This window comes from Cyprinus carpio, chromosome A15 (assembly GCF_018340385.1).
Source record: "Cyprinus carpio isolate SPL01 chromosome A15, ASM1834038v1, whole genome shotgun sequence".
In the NCBI taxonomy this organism is placed as follows: Eukaryota; Metazoa; Chordata; class Actinopteri; order Cypriniformes; family Cyprinidae; genus Cyprinus; species Cyprinus carpio.
Window position 1 is genome coordinate 26,966,497 of NC_056586.1, and position 6,000 is coordinate 26,972,496.

The 6,000-nt window shown below is 38.4% G+C and overlaps 2 pseudogenes; one reads left to right on the forward strand and one right to left on the reverse strand.

Annotated features, from left to right (window-relative positions):
• Positions 1 to 621: 621 nt before the first annotated feature.
• LOC122147826 lies at positions 622 to 1,454 on the reverse strand (annotated as a pseudogene).
• Positions 1,455 to 4,079: 2,625 nt separating this feature from the next.
• The window catches only part of LOC109070989, a 7,708-nt pseudogene continuing 5,787 nt past the window's right edge, over positions 4,080 to 6,000 (forward strand).

A 6,000-nucleotide genomic window follows, 5' to 3' on the forward strand; every position in this document is an offset into this window, starting at 1 on the left:
GTTCTTTTTTCTGTTAAATCAGCAAAGAAGCATGTGACTAAGCAAAGCAGAAAATACAAACATAACACGATATTCAAATAAGCATATCATACTAAGAAAACATGCCATTACATATTTAAAAAAAAAAACGTTGGCATGAACATCCAACTAGAGCAATTCAGAAATAAAAATGTTCCAAAAATGTTATTGTGCTAACATTTTGTAATAATGACCAGATGGTATTTTTTACCATGTTTTGTCCCATATTTCATCAGATAAACTGATTAAATGGGTAACCAATATCTTTATAATTTTGTATTTGTACCAGAAATCATATTTTATTATCTACTATTTGTTATTTTCATTTATTTTGTTGCTTTTTAGGGAAAACCATTCAATAGGAATTTGCTACTGTGAGAGCGTAAAAACCCTTTAGGAAATTGCTATCAAATGCAAGTACTTTTTTTGATACACTGTGGTTTTATTCAGAATAAAGTTCCAACAGAAATCAGCAGAACAAAATGAGCTTTTGCATATTTAGATTCATGAAAAGTTTCACCAATGTTTATTAGCCTGTACTTAATTTTCTCTGTTTGGTTTTACAACACACATTATATACGATCATGCTCCAAACATGACATTTTACAGTTGCCGTTTTATACATGTTGCTGGATTAGGACTATAAACATACTGGATTAGATCCAGGTTCTCCAGGTCATTTAGAGAACAGTTTTCTACATATCCTGAACAACTCATTTTGGTTTTCAGGTCCTGCTCGTTCTTTTGCGTCTGCCCTGAAGTCCAGATTATCTTCAGCAAAAGCTGTCTCAAGCACCAGCAAGCAGAGACTGTTTAAGCTTCTTCTTATACTCATCACACATGAACACATAAGAGAATGGGGTTCAGACAGCTGTTAAGATGACCAGGCAGATACTGACAATCATTGCTGTCTTTATATATTTCGTAACCCGGTTTTATGTATTGCAGTTATTAAATAAATATTGCAAACTGGTATGGGAAAACCAACATATGAAAAGACGACAGGATTACAATTATAATGACCCGGAACGACCGGAGCGCTGCTTTACCCTTTTGAGGCGTTTGATTCGTACTCCACCCCAATAGCTAATGTATGAAGATTGCATGATCAGAAAGGGGATGAGGAAGCCCACTATAATTCACATGTTGTCAAGCGATGTAAAAGTAAACATATACAGCGGTTTATAGAAAGGGAATGCTGCATCCGATGGATGAAACCCACACAATTCTGCAGATGATCTTGGCTTTAAGTAAGAGTTCGGATAGTTTAGCCCAAACCACCATCCATGTGCACAGGCATCGATCCAGACTGATAACTACCAGAACAAATACTACAAACAGATTTTGTCTTAACATGATCAACGAGAATGCGTCTCATTAAGTAAAAATGCCACCCTGCCCAAAGCTGAGAGAAGATCTATGATGAAGACAACATGAAGATGAAGTCTGCAATCTGCCAGGTTGCGAAACCAATTGAGTGACAGTCGTCTTCCATTCTGCAGCCATTACAGAAATATGACAAGCCCATTTCCATTTTTCCCTATTGTGGGGTTTTTCGTGTGCAAAATAATTTTGCATGGCAGTACCACACACACCAAAAATGCCATTTTGTTTACAACCTTCTGGTGATTAAAAACCTATAATAAGTGTGTTCAGTTTTGTTCTAAAGTCATACTGATTATCTTGAATATTCTATAGCAGGATCCTCAAGTCTGGCCCATGAGATCCACTTTCCTGCAGAGTTTAGCTCTAACCTTAATCAAACACACCTGAGTCAGTATTCTTCAGGTTCATTGGGAAAAAAAAAAAAAAAAAAAAAAAAAACAAACAAAAAAAACAAGCCCTGTTGTCATTCCACCAGTTATTTTGGAAGATTGCATTTAGAAAAATTCCCCTAGTGTCTGGCATTTATACCAAAAGTTTATTTAATACCTTCCTAATATTTAAACTGAAGAATAATATCCATCTTCAATTATGATAAATATGCTATATTGTTTTTTTAATATTCAACACTTACATTTAACTTATTTCAATAACTGAAGTTTAAGATGTAATTGGTTTTATATTTTGGACAGTAATAAAAAAAAAAAAAAATTGTTGGTTTTGCCATGACTTGTTCATATCATTTTTACAATACACTATGTCTGCATTGAATGCTCTTACACAGTTTTGCATTTACTACACTCTGAGAGTTAACATGTTTTGTTTATTTAAAAAATAAATAAATAAAAACCACACACAGTAATATAGAATACACATACCGCATTTTTGTGAGCTGTTGATGTACTGGGACAAGTGAGTCTTGATCTTTCCCCTCGGGTCTTGTTCACAAAACTGTTGGTTTTATACCAGACAGCAAAGCCTGGGATTACGTCACTAAAGCCCCAGGAGCTGCTGGAGCTGCGGAAACCCGCAACTTCTACTCCGCTCAAGCGTCATTGAGTCTTTCCTGAAAAAAAAAAGAAAAAAAAAAAAAAACTTACAAAAAAAAAAAAAAAAAAAAAAAAAAAAAAACTCCAAACTCAAAACAAAAAACCAACACACACTCAGAAGGACTACTGAGAATTGGTATCTGACTTGGCTGAAAGAATTATTTGGTGCTCACGCCTGCCCACGCCTGCAAATAACTGTATACATCCAGGAGTGGGGGTGGGTGTGGGGGAAGGGAAAAAGGGCTCATAAAATCACTCTGGATCCCGCACCTCCAATTAACCGCCTTTTTGAACTTTTGCCATCTTGCCGTCGCTTCAGCAGCTGCAAAATACCATGAACCTTCCAGGCCCAAGAACAGTTTCTTTCCCCAAGCAATTCTACCGCAATGAACATTTCAATATTCCCCACCTTATGTAATAAAATGTGCCATATCCTGATAATTTATTTGTAACCCCTCCCATCCTAGGTACCATCCCAGCATCTCACTCTTATTCTAGTCCAGTATCATCTAGAGAACAACTGTTCTAAAAGTTATTTATTTTTTTTGAGTTCGCAATAGTCGTCCTTTTTTTCTTCGTCCGTTTACTGGAATCTTATTGAACTATAACAAATTCTTGTATGCACAGCAAGGTTTGCAATAAAAGCCTCTTTCTGATTCTGATAAGGTCTGATTTGTCATTATTTATTACCGTATAAGGGGCCTAAATGTGGCAGCATCAGCACACGATGTGTTTACAAGTGCTAGATAGGACTATAAACATCTGATTGAAATGGTACTAGTCAGCTATACAACTGGTTTCAAGGGTAGTGGGCATATACTACACAACTTTCCTGCCCCACTTACAATTACCAATTTCTTGCGTATCTAGTTAGAGGCATGATTCCGCTATTTATCACATTTATGGCCATATTATACTATAATAAAATTGGGGGGTTTTTTGGCACATCCAGCTTCCATCTCACAACATAAAAAAATAAAATAACCTTCCTGTTAATATTTTGCTAAATTGCATGTGCTATTCCTTTTTTTTATAGTTACTTAATTTAAACAGACATTTGGTGTTGTGAATGTTTAAATTTAACCCTCATTAACGGGTGCCGTTCCGCTCTGGCAATAAGATTTGTGTTGGGATCTGGAACGTTGCAAGAGAAGAGCCAGATGTTTCTCTGCGAAGGCGCTTGCAAACACCATCACCAAAGACCGCTTGAGCTTCTTCTGAAAATCTTCACGCATGAATACATACAAGAAAGGATACAGGCAGCTGTTCAAGTAGGCAAGACTGACTATGAAGAGCCCTATCTGGTCAAAAACATTCTTGAAACTGGTCAGCTCAAGCTGATGGGTTTGTCGCATTCATTTCAAGGAACACTTCAAGGAACTGGTAAACAAAAGGGAAGCCAGCAGAAGATGGCCAGGATTATAGCTAGGATAATACGGAAGGGTTTTAGTTTGTTTTTCTGGAGGCACTTAACTCGTACTCTGATCACCACATAAGCCAAGATTATGACAAATGGGATGAAGAAACACTACAAAAAAATGAGCAACCACCCTCTTGTAGGCTTGCAGTCCTGAAAAACAAAGTATGCACACTGTTTGTTGTGGAGAAATGCAAAGCATTTTTCGAAAGATGACACAAGGTAATGTGCTAGCACCTGCTGCTATTCAAATAAGCAGGCAAATTATCCTTGCTTTCAGGACGGTTCGTTTAGTCCCAGGCCCACACCACCACCCAGGTGGACAGGCAGCGGTCCAGGACTGATCACTGTCAGCAGCAAAGCGCTGGCAAACATGTTCAGCACAGCCACCAGGCTACTCAACATGCACCCAGAGTCACCAAAAGGCCATCCAAATCACGATATTTGTAAGTTACATTAGAGATCAGGAAATTAAAAACACGAAATCAGCTACTGACAGGTTTAGAAACCAGATGTACGGACTGGACCTTTACATTTTGAGGCCTGCGATGTAGATGACCATTCCACTGCCAGTCAACACCATGCACACATATTATGCATATGTTATTTTTTTAAAGAAAAACTAATGAAAACAAATTAGTAGTCGGTGGAAACTGAGAGCTATAGACAAAATAACTGCAAAATATGTGACAGAAAAATAAAAAAAAAATAAAAATAACAGTATGCATATTCATTGTTTTCTTTTACTAGACTTTCATTAGAAAGAAATTTGGAGGATTGCTAAAGAAGCTTTCGCAATTATGTTTTATGAAAATGCTGTGTCATTTTAGTCAGCAAAACAGTCTGTACTTACGTCATTTTATCTTTATTTGTGTTGAAGAAGCTTAAAAAATACACACAAAAATTCACCAAAATCTCTATCTGTCACTGAACATAACATTTCAGCGTAAATCCTGAATAATTTTCAACATACCTCACCAAAAATAGTTTTATCTACAGCAGTGCTTTTATTATAGAGTTATTTTCTACAACTTTAAAGAAATTTGCTGTTCTGTTTCACTGTGCAAACCTGTTTAAGTTTCATCCTTGCACGACCGAAGGTTCTCTTTTGTTGTCCACTATCGGGCGAGAACGTCAGTATGAAAAAAAACACCTACCACACAGCACACCCCACACACATATCTATATATAATATCTAATATATAGTAGAGAGAGAGAGAGAGATGAGAGAGATTGAGATTAATGGTTAAAACAAGTGACCTTAATTTACTTGAATGTCCACGACGTGCTGTGTCCTGTGGATAAATATTGACCAGAGCGGTTCACAATCTCAGTCATATGTCCCTTCCGCTTTGGGCTCACTCTAGTCAAGATGGATTCGCGCTATAAGTCGGCCTAATAGTAGGGGGATTGGGTGGGTGAAGAGCATCTCGTATCTTCGCCCGCATGTGGTCTGTCAAACGGTCTAGGCACAATTGCAAAAGAGATCGAGCAACTCACCAAGAAAGAACTAATCAAGATTCCAACGTCTCCTTATGATGACCGGCACAGTGCCATTGCTTACCAGTATCAAGCTAGCACAACAGAGTACTTTGGATTCGGTTTGTGGCCTTAACAGTAATAGATGCTTAGACTCTGTACTGAACCCAGCATTGCGTTGACCTACATATGGACAGGTACAAGCGACCACGAATTCTGTTAAAAAGCGAAGAGCAGAACTTGGGACGGTTAGCTAGTGCGCGCAACAGACACACGATACCGGGTGGGTATATTTCCTTCCAGGCAGCTGCAAAAGGAGGACAGGCACGCACTTGAGAAAACAGCTAGAACAACTTACCATAATGTCAACGGGGTGAACGAAAGTAGAAGCGGAACTAAGTCCCGTTGGAATTGTGTTCCGCCCCCGTGCCGGTTTCGCGGTACACACCGTCCACTTCCGTTGTTGCGCCCGATGTCACAATAACAACAGCTAATGAGAGATTGACATCTGGTTGTGGGGAGTTGACGTGGCGATCTGTGAGAGGATTATGGAGGCGGGTAACCACATAAAATAGAATGCAGAGAACCAAAGGGGAGTGAATTGTCTGGACGTTTGGGATGGCGTGTGGAGGTATTCAGGACTATTGTGGGGTT